Source organism: Solanum stenotomum, chromosome 11, assembly GCF_019186545.1.
Source record: "Solanum stenotomum isolate F172 chromosome 11, ASM1918654v1, whole genome shotgun sequence".
In the NCBI taxonomy this organism is placed as follows: Eukaryota; Viridiplantae; Streptophyta; class Magnoliopsida; order Solanales; family Solanaceae; genus Solanum; species Solanum stenotomum.
Window position 1 is genome coordinate 45,571,070 of NC_064292.1, and position 20,515 is coordinate 45,591,584.

At 33.2% G+C, this 20,515-nt stretch overlaps 1 protein-coding gene and 2 non-coding genes across 3 annotated transcripts in view; 1 reads left to right on the plus strand and 2 right to left on the minus strand.

Moving 5' to 3' along the window:
* Positions 1–20,515, minus strand: part of LOC125844901 (fluoride export protein 1) — a 300,878-nt gene that overhangs the window by 11,132 nt on the left and 269,231 nt on the right. The window lies entirely within an intron of this gene.
* TRNAR-UCU (transfer RNA arginine (anticodon UCU)) lies at positions 17,607–17,679 on the plus strand. Its single transcript has one exon. It is a non-coding gene; the product is annotated as a tRNA-Arg (tRNA).
* TRNAY-GUA (transfer RNA tyrosine (anticodon GUA)) lies at positions 18,935–19,030 on the minus strand. Its single transcript has 2 exons — positions 18,994–19,030; positions 18,935–18,970 (listed from the first exon to the last, which is right to left on the minus strand). It is a non-coding gene; the product is annotated as a tRNA-Tyr (tRNA).

A 20,515-nucleotide genomic window follows, 5' to 3' on the forward strand; every position in this document is an offset into this window, starting at 1 on the left:
CTATGACCGTGTGAAGTTGACCAAAAACTCACTTTAACACCTTTACCAAATTTCCAGATTTTTTAAATTCTTCCCAAAAATAACTATTTCCAGATTTTAAACTTCCTTCTAGTTCTTTCTAGTTGCGAGATGTTACAATATCTCCCCCTTGGGAACATTTGTTCTCGAATGAGATTACTCTTACTAAGCTTAGGGTGTAACATCAAATTCAAACACCTAACAAGTAAATGCAAACAAATAACATGCTCACTTTTAATTTAAAGAGCACTAAGAAGAAATTTAGTACCTTGATCTGCACTTTCTTCGAATTCAAAGAGATGTGGATATCTCTTCTTCATATCCTCATCAGCTTCCCAAGTAGCTTCCTCAACAAATTGGTTCCTCTAAAGAACTTTGACTGATGCTACCTCATTGGTTCTCAACTTGCTAACTTGGCGATCTAGAATATGAACATGAACGTCCTCATAAGATAAGATATCCTTGATCCCAATATTTTCAGTTGGTACGATCAATGAAGGATCGCCCATGAACTTCTTCAACATGGAGACGTGAAATACCAGATGCACCGCTGCTAACTCTTGTGGTAGCTCCAACTCATAAGCTACTTTGCCAATCCTCTTGGCTATTCTATAAGGTCCAATATATCGGGGACTAAGCTTCCCCTTCTTACCGAACCTCATAACCCCCTTCATGGGTAAAACTTTGAGATATACCCAATCATCTACTTCGAACTGTAACTCCCTTCTCCTAACATCAGTGTAGGATTTCTGACGACTCTATGCCGTTTTCAACCTCTCTTGAATCACTTTCACCTTCTCCACAGCTTGGTGAACTAAATCTGGTCATATCAATCCAGCTTCACCAACTTCAAACCATCCAATAGGAGATCTGCATCTTCTCACATAGAGAGCTTCATAAGGAGCCATTTGGATGCTAAAGTGGTAACTGTTGTTGTAAGCAAACTCAATGAGAGGCAGGTGATCATCCCAATTCCCTTTGAAATCAAGCACACAAGCCTTCAACATATCATCTAAATTTTGAATATTGCGCTCTGCTTGCCCATCAGTCTGAGGATGAAAGGCAGTACTTAAGTTCACCTTTGAACCCAAGCCTTTTTGGAATGACTTCCAAAATTGTGCAGTAAATTGTGCACCTCTATCTGATATAATCGAAATAGGGACTCTATGAAGTCTTACCACCTCCTGAAAATATAACCTGGCATAATCCTCTGCTGAATGGGTAGTCTTTATCGGGAAAAAATAGGCTGATTTGGTCATTATATCGACAATCAACCAAATAGAATCATGTTGTCTACAAGACCTTGGCAAATCTGTGATGAAATCCATATTGATCATCTCTCACTTCTATTCCGAAAGTTCTATATTCTGAGCCAAACCATCGGGCCTTTGGTGCTCTACTTTCACTTGTTGGCAATTTGGACACTTAGTGACAAATTCTGTAATGCCCTTCTTCATGCTATTCCACCAATAAACCTCTCTCAAGTCATGATACATCTTTGTAGAACCCGGATGAATGGAATATCTGGAGCTATGAGCTTCCTCCATGATCCTCTCTTGGAGTCCATCCATCATAGGTACACACAATCTACTTTGATATCTCAATACACCATCTCCCCCTTGTTCAAAAGCTAATACTTTTTGTTTATGAACATTTGCCTTCAATTCAAGAAAAATGGGATCTTGGTCTTGCTTTTCTTTCACTTCTGATACTAATGAAGATTCAGCCCCATTCAACACCACTACTCCTCCTTCGGTGAAATCCATTAGTCGGACTCCTAAGCGTGCAAGTATATGCACAGCTTTCGCTAACTCTCTCTTTTCTTCCTCAACATGGGCAATACTACCCATAGCCAACCTGCTCAAGGCATCAACAACAACATTAGCCTTACCTGGGTGATAAAGAATACTCATGTCATAATCCTTGAGTAATTTTAACCACATTTTTGTCTGAGATTAAGCTCTTTCTGAGTGAACAAATATTGAAGACTCTTGTGATCAGTGAATCATCAACATGCACACTATATAAGTAATGGCGCTATATCTTCAAAGCGAATACTACAACAACCAACTTTAAGCCATGGGTTAGGTAGCTCTTCTCATGAACTTTCAACTGTCTGGAGGCATAAGTTATAACTTTGTCATTATGCATTAATACACAACTCAAACCAACTCTAGATGCATCACAGTATACCATAAAACCTTGAGTACCTTCTGGTAAGGTTAAAACTGGGGCAATAGTCAACCTCTTTTTTCAATTCCTGAAAGCTTTTCTCACAAGCTTCAGACCATTGAAATTTCACTATCTTTTGAGTTAACTTGGTCAAAAGGGGTGAAATAGACGAGAACCCCTCTACAAAACTTCTATAATAGCCAGAAACTCATAATATCAGTTGGAGACGTGGGTCTAGACCAATTCTGTACGCCTCAATTTTCTGAGTAGCAACTTTAATTCCCTCTCCAGACACAATATGGCCTAAGAATACTACAAACTCAAGCCAAAATTCACACTTAGAGAATTTACCATATAACTCATTATCTTTCAAAGTCTGAATAACTATTATAAGATGACTAGCATGATCTTCTTTATTCCTTGAATAGATTAGTATGTCATCAATGAAGACGATAACAAACATATCTAAATAAGGTTTGAATACTCTATTCATAAGGTCCATGAACGTTGCAGGTGCATTGATTAACCCGAACGACATGACCATAAACTCATAATGACCATAACTGGTTCGGAAAGCTGTCTTTGGAATATCACGCTCCCTTAATCTCAACTGATGGTAACTTGATCTAAGGTCAATTTTCGAGAAAAAAGAAGCACCCTAAAGCTGATCGAAAAGATCATCAATCCTTGGAAGAGGATACTTGTTCTTGATGGTAACCTTGTTCAACTGACGGTAATCTATACACATCCTAAGGGAACCATCTTTCTTTCTCAAAAATAAGACCGGAGCACCCCAAGGTGAGACACTTGGTCGAATAAAGCCCTTATCTAATAGATCATTTAACTGCTCTTTCAACTCTGGTGGTGTCATTCTATATGGCGAAATAGATATAGGATGAGTATCTGGAAGAAGATCTATACTGAAGTCTATCTCTCTCTCAGGAGGGACTCTGGGAAGATCATTTGGAAAGACTTCCGGAAACTCTTTTACTACTGGAACTGATTGAATATGAGGTACCTTAACACTTGAGTCATTAACTCGGACAAAGTGATAGACACACCCCTTAGAAACCAACTTTTTTGCCTTAAGGTACGAAATGAAACGACCGTTAGGCACTGCTGAACTGTTTTTCCACTCTAAGACTGGCTTATTTGGAAACTGAAACTTGACTACTCGAGTTCTACAATCAATTGAGGCATAATAGGCATGAAGCCAGTCCATACCAAGAATGACATCAAAATCTACCATGTCTAACTCAATTAAATCAGTTATAGTACTCTTGTGATTGACGGAAACGGGACAATCACGATAGACTCTCTCTACTAGAATAGACTCACCAACAGGCGTAGAGACACTGCATGGTTCACTAAGTTGCTCAGGAATAACATCAAAGTTCATAGCAACATATGGAGTTACAAAAGATAAAGTCGCTCCTAGATATAACAAGGCATAAACAGTAAAGTCAAAGACTTGAATCATACCAATGACAACATCTGGTGTTTTTTCTTGCTCTTGGCGACTGTTGATAGCATATAGGCGGTTTGTTCCTCCGCTTGTACCTGAAGTAGACCCTCTAGGTGCAATTTTGTCTGGTGGAGCAACTGAAGAAGACTAGGCTCTATTGCCCCTATTACCATTTCCCTGTTTGTTCTTTGGATACTCTCGCATGAAATGTCAGTCTGACCACACTTGAAATAACCAGTGGAGCCCTCACGACAAATACCTGAGTAGTTCCTACCACACTTGGCGCAGGCAGGAGGCTTACTACCCCCTTGCGCCACACTACCTTGAGAATAGGCATGCTTAGCTCTGGAATTCTGACCATTGTACTCACATTTGTTCCTAGGTGCAGGTGCACTAGCAGATGATGGAGCAGGTCACTTCTGTTTCTGTTGGAAGGATGACCGGTTGGCATTACTCTTCTGCTACCCGGACTCATTCCCTGTCTTAGCTCTCTTGTTCTTGAATTCCTCTCTATCCCTTAGTTTATCTTCCTCTACTTGCTGCACATAGATCATCAACCTCGAAATGTCCATGTCCCCAATAAGCATGGTTGCCCGACCCTCTTTACTTGATAGACAGGACAACCTAGCAACAAATAAACTCATCCTACCCCTCATGCCCGCAACCATTTCCGGAGCATAACGAGACAATTGAGTGAATTTCAATCCATACTCATGAACACTCAAAGAATCTTGCTTAAGTGTGAGGAACTCTCGTACCTTAGCTTCTTTTAGTTCTCGGTGAAAGAAACCCCCAAGAAAGCTCCTCAAAACAATCCCAACTCGCAGGTGGTGCATTCTCAGCTCTACCCTCCTTCCAATGGTCAAACCAAGTCCTAGCAATATTCTTCAGTTGATATGCAGCTAGCTCAACTCTCTCAGTATCAGCAACATGCATCACATCAAACACCTTTTTCAGTTCATCAACAAAGTTCTCCGGATCCTCCGAAGTGCTTGAACCAACGAAACTTGGAGGATTCATTCTCAAGAACTCATAAATCCTTGAAATGTCAGCCCCTTCTTGTCGAGATCCTCTTTGTTGCCCAACCTGGTTAGTTACAGCTTGACTCAGTGTTGCGTCCAAAAGCACACGCAAGTGCATGAGGTCGCTCAAGTAGTACAACGACTCTTTCAAGCCGGATTATCAAATCCAAGGTACTTCAAATCACAGACAACAACTTTGTTAAGTTTAAAATAAATTTACTTATGTGGCAAACAATTTTAGAAACTTAATTATAATTACTAAGTTGAACAATCTCGCAAATTAAGTACTACAATCAAACAGTTTTAAACAAGAGAATTTCACAATATGGGAAAGTAATCTAGGGTTGCAGCATAACCCGATTTTCGGCATAAAATTACTTTATCCTAGCATTCAACAAACTAACATCATTATAGAGTTGCAAGGTTCATTTTACGATCATGATCTCCCAACCTCTAATCGCCTACCACCATTGACAACCTAACTACATCGTTGAACGAGGATAGACATGAACCAATGGCGGAGCATTAAGCTATCTTCTTGCATATTAATCAAGCGCGGTATATAGGTATAAGACTATCCTATATACAAAACACTCTAATTTTACTCTAGAGTGAACACACTTCTCACATTCTTTGGTCTATCCCTCTATTCCTCTTCGGAGTTCAAGAGCAAACAACAAGTGTATCTTAATGTTGATCATGCATTAAGATAGTTAAACATGAATGTAAGCATAAATCACAAAAAAGCCCATCTCATGCTAGAAACAAATACTAATATACCATTAATTTTAGCTGCAACCCTAGAAAATGGGACTTTAGTTACTCATAGAACAAAAGATTATCAAGTAATGTTTATAGATCATGAAAGAGTTTACCAAAATGAAGGAGTAGAAGAAAAGCCCTAGAAAGGGTTAGCCAAATCGCCCAAATCGCTACTCTCTCGTTTTTCAAAACTGGATATCTCCTAAAATAATACACTTAAACTATTTATAGTCTAAAATAAAATACGTGGCCAATTTCTGGTGTCCAGGTCCGCGTCTCCCTCGCTTATAGGTGCACACAGATGAACCTTTTCCGCGACGCGCTCCCATCGCACATTCCACTACTAAGTGGAATTCCATTTTTGCGCACGCAGATTGGCTCCGCGATGCGGAGATGCTCTCTCGTGGTGTATTTTCCAGCTTCTTCGCCATTTTTCTCCATAACTTCGTCTTCTATTTTCCGACCTCTAACCAGGTGCCCTATTTCGGCTCGTTCTTCTATGCTTTTCACCCTGAAACATCTAATCATATTGGTTAGAAAAGCGACATCAAAAAACCCTCAAAACTTTATTCTGACTACTAAAAAATGCTCTCAACTTAGCTATATATATGGGATAAATTGATTATCAGGCACATAAATACGCCTAAGATCACTCAGCATCCTAATTGCTTCTCTGAACTCAGCATTAGTGACTTCCCCTTAAGGTTGGACTTCAGGTGCATTTGGTAACTCTTACTCCTCAACATTATTCCTAGCAGGGCGACCTTTGACAGCTCTTTGTGAAGGCATGATTATCTGAAAACACGCACAAACACGAATTAGAAGGAATCTTTTTAGAGAGCAAACTCTAACGCACGAAATTAGTGTGAAAGAAGTGAGAAATTTTCCTAAATGTTGCAGCCTCCTAATTATAGATGTGGTGCACTTCATACTGATAAATAGCACTCTACAGACTCGGCTTCATAGACTCCCTACGACTCTTGAACTCTGGGCTCTGATACCAAGTTTGGCACTCCCCGAGCCTACACCCCGGGTGGGACTGGCACTCGAGAACCATTGTTGACCCAAGCGAACCCCTGGCCTTTCTTACTTACTCACCGAAAGACTTAAAACTCAACAAAAATAAGTTTTTGTATAATAAACTAGAATGTTATTAAAGAACATTCAACTGGCCATTAAGGCAAACTCAAGTCTCAACAAGGAATAATGACAATGAAAAGACTAAAGAACTAATATCTGACTGTCTATAAAGCCTCTAAAACAACTGAGATGCATGTCGGGACAGGACCCCGATCATCCTAACAAATGAAATACTAAAAAGAACTAAAAGCAATAAAGGAGTCCTAAGAAATGCTAGGAGGCTCACCAATGACTCTGAAGTGCTCAACTGGATCAATGGTACGCTGGATGCCGATCCTAGTTACCTACGTCTGCATAATAATACGATGTAGGCCAACTGGCATCAGTACATTGAATATACGAGTATGCGAGTTGGAATGCTAAAACAACATAGGCTTGAGAAGAATCTAAAAGAAACTGAAGAACTTACCTAGCTCAACTCAACTCAACATGACTGAACTCATTTCAATATAAAGCAATTTAAAACAAGTGCAATATAAAGAACAAATTGTTTAAAAACATGTTGTCAACTCTGTGTGTATGCAAGGATACAACATAACTTTAAAATGTATGTAAAAATACAAATAATTGTGTATATAAGAATACAATAACTTATGTGGGAGTTTCTCTAATCGACAACCATCACGTAAGAGCTATTGTGATGATATAGCGATTTCCCTCACGCTGCCAGAGCATCTTATACCTTGCCAAGGGCATAGGAGTTGAACTACTAAATGGATCCATTAGTCTATGTTAAAAAATACTAAAGGAATCATCTAAAAAGTATGACCCTTTTCTACCCATGATGGCTACATGGTTTATGGGGGATGTGAGTTATCTGAACTCTCTCCCATATCGGTGCTTATTATTACTCCCAAAAATATAATAATATTAGCTCTTATTTTTAAAAACATACTTCTTCTGTGATTTGAGATTAGTGCTTAAAAACTTAGCTCAAAGGCTATCTTGGAAATCAAAGTTTACCCTCTTGCTTCATTTAGAAATCGATTACTCTTTTCTGAAAACTAGCCCGAAGGCTCTTTGGAAATCTCAGTTTCCGTTCTTATTTAAATGTGAAAACATTTCAAATCTCTTTGGGAATACTTAGTCCCCATATAGTTTTGAAGAATTGAACTTCAACTTTACTCTTTACTGAACTCAAAACTTAAGCCTTAGAACAAGGTTAAAGCGTTTGCAAAAGATTTTTGGAAAACTTTATGAACTTCTCTTAACTTGACTTTTGACCTCTCTTGACTTTGATCTTAACTGCTCTTGACTTGACTCTTAACTGGTCCTTGAATTAAATTATGGATTCAAGGATTGTGATTTGTTATTGGAAAGATCTCATGATGTTTAGGAATGATTTTAGATAACTAAACATGAGAAAAGACCGAAAATCAATATATAAGGGTGGGTCTGTGACACGGAGAAGCTTTTAAAATTTAGTTTAGAAAATTACTTTTGAGGCAGAAGACTCCGTGACGCGAAATAAAAATTCCCAAAACTGGGAACCAGCTCCGCGACGCGCCACCACCTCCTAATTTTGTTCGACGAAATTTCTTCTTCGTTTTTCAGCTCTAAACCATCCAAACTCCATAGGTTCTTTTACCCAAAACTTAGAATCGATTAAATGTTCAAAGTACATCAGATTCTACTCAAAATCAAACCTAAAATCACAGATTAGGATCAAACAACTCCTCAACGAATTCAACGAAACAATAATCTAATGAAACTTCAACAAACCCTTTCAAGAACTCAATTTCTATGCTTTCAATAAGTTAAATTCGCTGAAATAAATCATGATTGGCACGTGGGAGAATTAACTCAACGCTATGATATCTCACATACCTTGTAGGGATCACCCCCGACGAAATCCACAAGCTAATCTCGATGAATCTTGAACGTTCTTGTTTCTGTTTCTCCTTTCTCTTTTCTCCAAGCCCTAGCGTGAAATTCACTTTTCTAAAACCAACTAAAATCTGACTTTACCCAAATTAAACTCCTAAAAACAAATTAATTAACTTGGGTTAGGAAAAGACCAAACTACCCTTCTAAAATCCGGATTGGACTTTCCTTATTCGAATAGCCTAACTTCCAAAGGGAATAACTTACTCATACAAACTCAGAATCTCGCAAACTTGGCAGTGTTGGAAAGATCATTCCAAGGGCTTTCCAACCATATCTGGAATCACACCTAACTCATCCTGAGCTAGGAATTATGGTTGTGTGAAGTTGACCAAAAACTCACTTTAACACCTTTACCAAATTTCCATATTTTTTAAATTCTTCCCAAAAATAGCTATTTCCAGATTTTAAACTTCCTTCTAGCTCTTTCTAGTTGCGAGATGTTACATTATCCATGTGGAAGCCTTACATAGTAAGAAGGCTAGTCCATAGTGGAAGGTTCTAGAAACATGTGAAGGATTTCACGGTAAATCCTAGAATTTCATGGATTTGCATGAAAGGTCCTTGGAATCTTCTAGTTATGTCAAAAATTCTAGAAGAGGGACTTATTTTTAAATATTTAGGGACTTGTGAAATAACTATTATTTACATGTTAACCCCTAAGTGAGTAGTATAAATAGAGGGACATCCATTTGTAAACTCATCAATCAAAGTTCACTATACATTTCATCCTAACAATTATTTTGTGTTTTGTCTTCTATTATCTTAGCGATGCTTAGAGTTTTAGGTTAACTTGGCATAACAAGAACGTGATCAGGTAGTACAAGAACGTGAGAAATTTGTCAAGTATCGCACAACTACTAAGGCGGGCAAGGATAATCAGAAGGTCTTGCCTGAGGATGTCTCGCTTGGTAGATAGTGGATCACAAAAGTTAATGCAGGAATGGATGCAGTCGAGATATTTGTCCAATTCTTGGAGACGGTAAAGGGCACTCTTAGAGATGGTGTTGACTTCATAACACAAATGTTGGTGTAAATCAACTCTAAGGGATAGTAATTCCTTTCAACAGATTTATAAGAATGTTTAACATACTTAGATTCAACACAAACTTGACATTTTTATTTATTGCACTCAAAGTTAGACAAAACTTCTAAGTTGATCAGTTTTCCTTACAAGGTTTTGTTATTGACATGTCTCAAGCATTCATGCCACAAACGGTTTGACTCAAGCAAGTAAGAACTAACAAAAATATTGAGTTTGAAAAACCCTCCATAATGTAACTTTTCCTCACAATTTTTTTGTTCCTTCTTATTACAATTTTGTTTGATATAAACATTGTTTAGAGTCACCACCTTGTTAGATGTCATTTTCAGAAGGACCTTTCCATAACATTCAATTTGATTACTATAGAACTATCCATGAACATAGTCTCATCGAGTCCAATAAGGGCAATATAACCCAAATGTTTCGTTTACAGAACATGATAGATGATTATTCATCAATATTCATGTCTATATGAATAGTTATATTTTAATTAACATATATTTTCATGAAAAATCACAACAATTTAAGTGACACTTTTCATAAAAGAACACAACTATTTTGAACAAGTACATATATAATTTGGTAGTTTCAGACTAGTCATACCATATACTAGTAAAAGAGAAACTCAACGGCCACAACATCAAATATAATTCAAGAATTTTATGGGTCTAACATAATACAAAAATATCATTGAATTTCATATCTTGTGCTTCAAATTTAAATTAAACACTAAGTCTAATTTTATCTTTATCATAAGCAAAGAACCCCCACATTTTAAATATCATCTAAAAAATATTTTTCAAGTATTTGAAAATAATTTTTCCACACTATCAAAATGTCATTGGCAGCATGAAACGTCTTTTGGAAATATTATTCTACAAAAGAATTATAGTGCTTCAATTTCCGTTGACGATCTTTACACAATGTCAAAGTTCATTTCATACAGGCACCTATTTTAGGCACAAAATCACACACTTTAAGTCACTGGTCTTTTTTGTTTTCTGCTATAACAATTAGATATACCACTTAGTATTTAGAATACTAACAACAAAGACAAAAATAATTTGTTCAATTTGTTTCTATTTAACAATAAAGCTTTATATTCTTCAAATTTTCAACCGAATGAACTTTGCAAGAGGATGAAGTTTTTATGACTTCAAATCAGTTTCAAATTCAAATGGAGTAGACAATCAAAAGTACAACACTAAATTATTAGGTGAAGTTTTCATATTTTTCAAACCAATTGCACAGTCTAATATATCCAGAGTAGAAAACTACAAAAGTTTTTAGTCTACAAAAATTAAATACAATCAAATTGCACACGGAATTCAAAACTACAAAAAAAAATTAGTCTACAAACAAAATAAAACATATCCTTAGATTATCACATAAATATATTTTTCTTTTCAAATAGCTTTCCAACTAAATATTTTGACATAATAGCTTATTAAACTAAAATATGCATATCTCATTCTGCAAACTAAAGAATTTTAAAGGCAACACTATTTGCCAAGGAAAATTCATTCAAAAAACATATGGTTTGCAGACCTTTTCCAAAGACACACATGATAAATATCAAAAGAGTTAAATTTTAGAAACTATTTTCCTCCTTAGATAAATAATAAGAAGGTTACCTAGTGTAATCTTTAACCAGACTACCACCAATTCTTCTGGTACATAATCACTTCGACCTTGCTAAACATGGCACTAAATTCTGGAGAAGTAGTGTATTAATCTTCTACTTCCATGATCTATTTCCCTCAATCAGTAGAATACAAGAAATACCAAAATTATAGTAATTTCCTTAAGACTGTTGTTCATCCCGTAACAACTCTTCATTTTTCTTGGGAAAAAGGACAAATATACTCCCGAACTATCGTAAATGAAATATAGATACCATTTGTCGTACTTTTGAGACATTGGTGCCCTTGTTGTACAAAAACTAGAGCATATTTGTCATTCACTCTAACAAAAGACTAAATAGGGACATGTGGCGCAATCCTACGGAGGGACCTGATTTGACCAATAAGTTAAACCCAAATACTCATATCCGCCCATGACCCAGTTAACCCACCTGTGTAACCCATTACTCATACTTAAACTAACCTATCCAAAAACCTAAAATATCCCCACTTCTCTCAACTCAATACTCACACTAGGGTTTTAGGTATATGAGATGAACGACTGAGTTGGACGTAGGGGTGCTTTTGTTAGTTCTTATTACTGTGCGTAGGCCACTTCAGGTGATGCGGTCACCCATGTCCGAATTCCAACGTGCTAATCTTCTCTCTTGGGCACATCACCTTGCCCGAGCCAGAAAACTTCTTAATTTGGTTGATCAATGTTGAATTATTAGACAAAGAACAAGCATTAATTACTCTCCATAACTGTTGCCATGTTTTGCTTGCAGAAGTCCCCTGCACGCCGACCATCAATGAAAGAATTGTTGGAAAAATATTTTATCAACAAAAAGTAGTGGGATGCTTTCTGGTGATTTAGAAGCTCCCAGTTACCAGTCGAACTTTCACCCTTACCCCCTCCCCCTCCCGCTTTCCAATCAACTCCCACAAGAAGGTTCGGTGAGCTTAAATCAGGTTTCAGTTCTATACAAAATAAAATTTTAAGTTGACTATTTCTTGTATTTGTGGATGACTTACGATGCAAATGGGGATTATTTTTTTTAGGTTTTTGGATAGGTTAGTTTAAGTGTGAGTAATGTGTTATATGGTGGGTTAATCGAGTCATGGGTGGATATGAGTGTTTGGGTTTGATTAATTGGTCAAATTGGGTCCCTCGGTAGGATTGCACCACGTGTTCCTATGTGAAGGAAAAATATGTTCTAGTTTTTGGGAGGCATGAGCACCAATGTCCGAAAAGAATGACGGAGAGTATTGTTAGGGTTTTTCCCTGATTTTCTTACCTTATTTGAAGTTTATTTTCTCCTAAAAGAAAAGACAAAACATTACCATAAATGTTTTTACTTTTCATGAAAGGAAAATATTATAATATTCTTCTATATTTGAGTTATTCTTTCCTTGGAAGAAAAGTTTGGAACACTATAAATTGAAGACCTCTCTTCTCATATCAAGAATACAAGAACATCCACAATGTAGTCAATAAAAAGTTGTTTACGGGGAGATTTTCCTTCAACAGTTTTAGTATTTTATTTTATTAGTTTTTCATATGTAGGCCGATTGGCTAAACCATATAATAATATTATGTTTTTAGTATAAGTTTTTGTCATCTGATTTATCAACCATATGATATACAATTGTAAGCTTCTGCATGACGCCCTAATCACTTTCGAACCCATCAAGTGATATCAGAACACATGGTCTAACGATCCCATGGTCCTATGGTTCAATGAGGTTGAAGACAGGCTCAAGATGGTTTCAAATCAATTTGATGATAATGAAGATTTTTGTCTAGCTGCATGTGGAGATGAGATTTAAACCATATCAACATTCATGTTGCTGCAATTTTAAAAATAAAAACAAAATATGTTTAAGAGAAAACACATAAAAATCTCCCTAAACTTGGTCGGATAACTTACTTTAGCACTTAAACTACACGGGCGTTTAAATACCCCCTTAAAATCTTTGAAGTGAATTAAAAACCACCTTGAGATTATTATACCACTCTCACTTGCCACATCATAGCCATGTAAGTGCCACAACATAGCCATGTCAGCACCACGTCATTAATTAATTTTTTTATAAATTATTTTCACAATTTTTTCTTTAACATTACTTAAAATTTATTTACACTAAGTAATTAATTACAAATGCATTTTCTAAAATTAAAATTTATATGTGGATCTATTTTTATTTCCCCCACCCACCCCCTTTTTATTTCCCCTCAATACCCAGCCCTCACCCACTCACTTCTTTCTTCTTCCTTCTTCATCATTTCTAGCTCTTAACTATTCATTTTTTTCCTCTTCATATTTTCCAACGAGCTCCACCACACCTCCTATTTCTCTTCCTTTCTTCGTCTTATTCAGTGAACCAACAAGTTTTTTTAAGCTCCGATGAAAATTGATAAAATTTATATGTGTGAAATTGATGTCAATAATAAAATGTTGGTATTGGGTTTTGTGGATTACTAAAGAGATGGTGAAATTGAAGTAGCTGATAGAGTTGAAGATGAAGATGGAGGAAAAAAAGATGTTTCAATGGAGAAGAAGCTTATTGGGGAAGACAATAAAATAAAGAGAAAAAAAATTAAAAGTTTTGTGGACCAATAAGAAAATCCATATAGTTTAATAAAAGTTAATATATTAACAAAATAATATTTTAAATATTAATTATATATTGACCTATAAAAAAATGATATGTGTATGATTTTATAAATTTTTTTCCTTTTTTAATTCCTTCACATGTTATTTGGTCAGTGAACTCACTCTCTTTGCCACGTCATCCCTTAGGAGTGCATTTAATTCACTTCAAAGATGTTAAGGGGGTATTTAAACGCCCGTGTAGTTTAAGTGCTAAAGTAAGTTATTCGATCAAGTTCGGGGGAGGGGGGTTATGTATTTTCTCTATTTTTAACCCATAAAATTTAAACCTTATTTTTAACCATGGCAAGCAGCAGTGATGAAGACTATGTGAAGAACGAAGATTATCATACATTTGAAGAAGGTGTATCAAGTTTTGTCAAGAAAATCCCGCCAAAAGAGGAGATTTGTTAGGGTTTTGCCTTGATTTTCTTACCTTATTTGAAGTTTATTTTTCCTAAAAGAAAAGACAAAACATTACCATAAATGTTTTTACTTTTCATGAAAAGAAAACATAATATTCTTCTATATTTGAGTTATTCTTTCCTTGGAAGAAAAGTTTGGAACTCTATAAATTGAAGACTCATCTTCTCATATCAAGAACACAAAGAACATCCACAATATAGTCAATAAAGAATTTTGTTTATGGGGAGATTTTCCCTCAACAGTTTTAATATTTTATTTTATTAGTTTTTCATATGTAGGTCGATTGGCAAAACCATATAATAATATTATGTTTTTAGTATAAGTTTTTGTCATCTGATTTATCAACCATATGATATACAATTTTAAGCTTCCGTATGACGCTCTAATCACTTTTGAACCCAACAAGTATCTGTATATCATTTAGGATAGTTCAGAAATATATTTATCCTTTTTTTCTTTTTTTCATTCACACCTTTTAAAACACAACAAATTGGTCATTGTTCTGCTGTAACTTAGCTTGCTCACCATTATGTTTTTTTTTTAATGTAATGAACCTGACTTATTCGTGATGTGTTGGAAGTAAAAGGAATAAAAAATCTGGGTATTGAATGGAATCCTTTTTTTTTAACAGTTTTAAATTGTGATGTATTATGATCAAACCGATCATGAACTCAAAGATGTGGGCCCAAGACTTTTAAATCATAATTAGCAAAGGAAAAATTACTTAGGTGAATACTTTTTAATAAATAATTAGTGATTTTAGTGATATTTAATATTTATTATCATTTATAACAATACATAATAATACTATGATAAATCACCTATATATTAAAAGTGATGCATGAAATATAAATGTATTTGTGTTTTAAAATATATTAAAACTGTATTATAAATGTAATATAAGTGTTCAATAAAAAAATATTATTGCTGTAAATGATAAATATTTTCTTAGCTAGCATTTGACCCAAGTTCTCAATTATTCTTGGCAAATCATATTTGGATGAATTTTTTGGTGAAGTTTCACCATGTGTTCGGCCCCAATTTTTCTCAAAAATATTTGACTATTTCAAAAAATGTGATTTATACCATAAGTTCTAAAAATTATTAAATATACCCATAAATTTATATCATCATTTTATAATGAATATATTCCGTTTAAAAATAACCTTATAGTATAATTGATAACAGACAACAATAACAAAATAACAATATAGGCAAGACAATACATTAATCGCATACTCAAATTTATCCCTGATTCAGTTATAATTATAACCCATTAAACAAAATTTGTTCTTTTCTTCTAAATTTTATCACTCAAATTAGAACTCAAACTTTTTCGGAGGAGGTAGTAACAAATATTAGTTGAAATTAATAAAGAGTAAATTTTAGGTTTAGCAAACATAAAATCATATTTGTATGTTATAGCTATAGTTTGCATAATTGTGCTCCATAACAAATTTTATGTTTGCTATGGAGCTTTTGATTTGTATAATTCGCAATATACATCCAATTTATATACAAATTGTTCAGTTTTGTATAAATTCACTTATACAATTGGATAATTTGTATATAAAACGTTTCAGTTTTTTCTATATTTGTATATGTATACAGTCATGTTTGTCTTTTATTATGATAATTACGTTTGTCTATTAGATGTTATTTGTATATGCATATGTGTTTTTTGTTAGGCTTGTCCATTGTATATGTATATATATAGCTGTAATTTGTATATGTACGTGTTCTTTGTACAAGTGTATATATGAAATTTATATGCAAATAAGAAATAGTATTACCTGTAATTTGTATAAGTATATGTTCTTTTTGTTGTGTTTTTCAGTTGTATATGTATATATGTGTAATATGTATATAATATAAATAAAAATTTGGTTAGTTGAATCTGTTTATGTATATGAAAATTCATGAAAAAAAAATAAAAATATTATACAGAATACAAAGAAAAAAAATATAAAGTTGATTTCAACATGTTTTTGGCGGTTACCTGAAATTTTAATAGCACAATCGGGAGGGTAATGGCAACAATTCAAAATTCAAAAATAATGTTGGTGAGAGGAAACTAATCTAGGTGAGAGAATATAGGAGAAAATTGTGTAAATGTGGAAAGAAAAGAACGAAAATTCAAAATTCAAAAATAATATGGATGAGAGGAAACTAATCTGGATGAGAGAATTTAGGAGAAAATTGTGTAAATGGGGAGAGAAAAGAACGAAAATTCAAAATTCAAAATAATGTGGGTGAGAGGAAACTAATCTAGGTGAGAAATTTTAGGAAAAAATGGTGTAAATGGGGATAGAAAAGAACTGCTTTGATTTGTATATATCCTTATACAAATATACCTTTCGCCTCTTTATACAAATCATGGGTCCCGCTAGATAGCAAATTATGTGGAACGGTAGCTGTGAATTGGAAATAAAGTAAACTATAGCTATAACATTTAATATGAATTAAATGTTTGTTAGTTCATACAATTTTCTCATTAATAAATAATGGGTATTTCTTATAAAATATAAAAGTTTGGGGTAATTTTTAATTTTTTAAAATTCTCAAATATTAGAATTTGACCCCAAATATTAGTTTTTTCTAGTATTTGAAAAGTTGGGATACTTGACAAATATATTTGCCAAGTTATATGACCAAACATCACTTCCAAAAATTTCCCAAGTGTTTCTCAAGTAATCTCTAGGCCAAACGAATCCTTAATATTACATATCTATGTTAGTTCCCCATTAGCAAACTCAACTTGTTAGACAATTTAGTGAGCACAATTTTTTATGTGCATCTTATCTGACATTGAAAATTGAGAATCATAAAAAACAAAATAATAGTAAGCAAAAAGTATCGAAATGTTCGCAGGCATGTTTGACCCTAACAACTCATGGCTTCTAAATAAAGAGAAATGACCGATCAAAGTTGTGGTGGAGTTGTAAATACTCTTTCAATCGTAATTAATAGGTCTTGAATTCGAGTCTCTTTAGGTATAGAGTCGTTTTTGTTAGGGAGCGTTTTATCACCCCCCCTCGCCTACACTTTGAATGTGGGACTTTCCGACGCGAATCTGAATTTAGTTGTGTTCCAATATGGATATCAATTATCGAATGAAAAAAAAAGAAAGAAAGATAAATGAGTGTTCAAGATGAATAATTTGTGATTTAAAAGAGTTATGAGTTGGGATTCCTACATCATAGAGTTAAAGCATGATAGTTCTTTCCTTTCAAATATTTGTCTGCATATTTATTCTTGTCAATGGTATTGTAGTAGTGTCAATTAACTCTTGCTAGTTTTAATTTTTTTGGTTTCATTAATTTGGTGTATTACAATCCTTCAAATAATGTTTAGAAAACCTAATATTTAAATACTTTGTTGGATTAATGTATAACAGCGCCCATGGCCTAATGGATAAGGCGCTTGACTTCTAATCAAGCGATTGTGGGTTCGAGTCCCACTGGGCGTGATCTTTTTGTCAATATTTTTATATGACACGTCAGCATGAATTGAGTTTTTAAGTAGAAAAATAATAATTAATCTGATCCTAATTTTGTTTTGTTTGGAATTGAGGACATTTATCACCTAAACCACTTTCTTCATCGGTCCCTTAACACTTTTTTTATGGATATTACATATTGTTTTATAATGTATCATATTGTTTTAATGAATAGAATATTTGGTAAGATTGTTACCGTTTTAGTCGTTATATAATGTCATACATTAATATGAATTAGAATGATAAACCTATAAGAAAAGTAGGATCTAAGGTAGAGCTACTATAAAAAGATATGATAAAAAATAAAATAAAATTATTAATTGCTGCTAAAGATCAACACCCACATTATTTAAAGTATGGTATGGATTTTTTTTCAAAGATAAATATAACTCTTTTTCTTTCATTTTATAATTTATCCTCCATTATTAGAGATTCATTCGAACTGCTCCACAAAGTGTTTGATGTGACAAGAAATATATCTTAGAAAAATACCTTTGATAAATAACTTAACTTTTAGTTAGACCGTCATAAGATACTTTCAATAAAATTATTTATTACTAGAATAAATATTATTATTGATCTGCAATACTAAAAAATAATCACTAAAAATACTATCTAGTTTGCTAATATTAGAATCGGTACTTGATAACTGTTATTTCCGTTCTCAAATTAAATATAGAAAAGTATTTTTTTAAGCAATGTCATGTTTCTGCAACCACCTTGATAATGTATTGAAATGCAACTTGAAAATTGGTGTAAATGATCTTGACACTACGAGAATTGCTATGTATATTATAATTATATGTAAAAAAGTTCTAAAAAACTTCACCAAATTATGATATTTGAAGTCACAACTGAAAAAAATAATGAATGAAATTGAAAGAATCAAGGTGAATGTCTTGAATTTAAATGATGTGTCTATTGTTGGTTAGAACTACTCATGACCAAAAATAAAAACTTTGGGAATAAAGATCGTTCATCTTAAGTCAAGGGTCTATTAGAAACGCATATATTATATAGCTCACAACTAAAAGTAAGATTTGCATACGAGATTATACTAATATGTTATTATTGGGTAGCTTTTAAGAGTTTTAGTTCGAAAGCAGTTGTCCTTTTGTTGTATTTTCTATTTACAAATTTTTTTTCTTAAATAAAAAACACAACCATTTTATTTTGAAAGTAGAAAAAAAAAGCATAATGTTTTTGGAAACCAAAAAAAATAAAATCCGACCTGCCGGATTCGAACCAGCGACCTAAAGATTTATCTGCCAGGCTTTTCACCAACTACAGTCTTCCGCTCTACCAACTGAGCTAAGGTCGGTTGCTGTTTTAATTATCAAACAAATTCTATTTAACTAATTATTATTCTCTCTATATGAGTAGGCTAATAGTGTAAGCTATGTAAATTTTATTCCCTCCGTTTCCTATTAGTTTGTCCACTTTCTCCTTTATACATCTCTATCTAGAAATCATATATATATATATATATAATTTTACTAATTTACTTTTTAAAAAAATTAAAACTTTACAAATTTGATTGTACTATTTCAAAAAGAATTAATTATAAGATTAAATAAAATAGTTCTCTTGATTTTATAAATTAATAAGTAATTTAAAATAACTATTTTTAATAATGTAAAAAATTAAAATGAATCGAAGGGAGCAAATATTCTACGTAGTAGAAACACTGTTTTAACCACGGTTTGCAACTTACGAGTACGTGAATTGTAATTAAAACTTTAATTTCAGAATTTATATTACCAATGAGGTTCAAAAATAGTTATAAAGTTTTTTCATTGTTGATTTACTTTTTTGGCTCTAAAAGTTAAATATTTTCTATAACTACTTTAACTGCACAAAATTCAAGTTATAATTGAAGTAATAATTCATTCAATAAAATTACATTTAGTATAATATAATGTTGGTTTTTATATTTAGATGTGTGTGATTTGAAAGATTGTTCCAACGTTATAGAGTTACTTTGTTGATTTTTTCTGATAATGACAATTTTAGCAATCAAGATTAATATCAAAAATAAATTCACCAAATAGCAACTCTAGTGAATTTCTATCGAATTTTTAAGTTTTATCACAAGTAAATTATTTTTTATACCTAAATAATATATAGATAAGTCTTTTAAAACTTGGAATTTGATATCTAAAAAATAAAATATATTAATGTTTGCTAGAAAAAATAAAAATAACGTGATAGTGTAAAAATGAATTACATTAATTGTGTATATTACTTACTAACCGTTTGACCATGAGAATTATTCACCTTTTTTAGGAATTATTTTTTATTTACCCACAAAACGATATAATTGAATTTATCAAAGTGATTTAAGGGAAACGTGAGGTAGATTGATTTTATATAATGAATTGAATTCACAATAATAATAAAATATAGTGAATATAAAAGCAAGAGAAGAATCAAGCTGTGCATTGGATCATAAGAATCGGGTCTTGGTGGCCTAAGTACAACGTGTTCGATTGACTTAAGAGTTGAAAATTTAAAGCTTTTGCTTAAAGAGAGGTAAGATAAACATTTGTTAATAAATAAAATTATTATCAAAAAAGAATTTTTAAAAAGAAAAAAAAAATTATATTTTCTGAAAAGGGATATTTTTGATCTATTAAATAATAATAAAGATATATTTTTAATCAAATTATTGATCGGGAGGAGAATTTTTAGACTAAATTATTCCTTCCGTTCACTTTTAATTGTCATGTTGTGTTTTTCGAAAGTCAATTTGACTAATTTTCAAAGTTAAATTAGATTAAATTAATTTGATATTTTTAACAAAAAA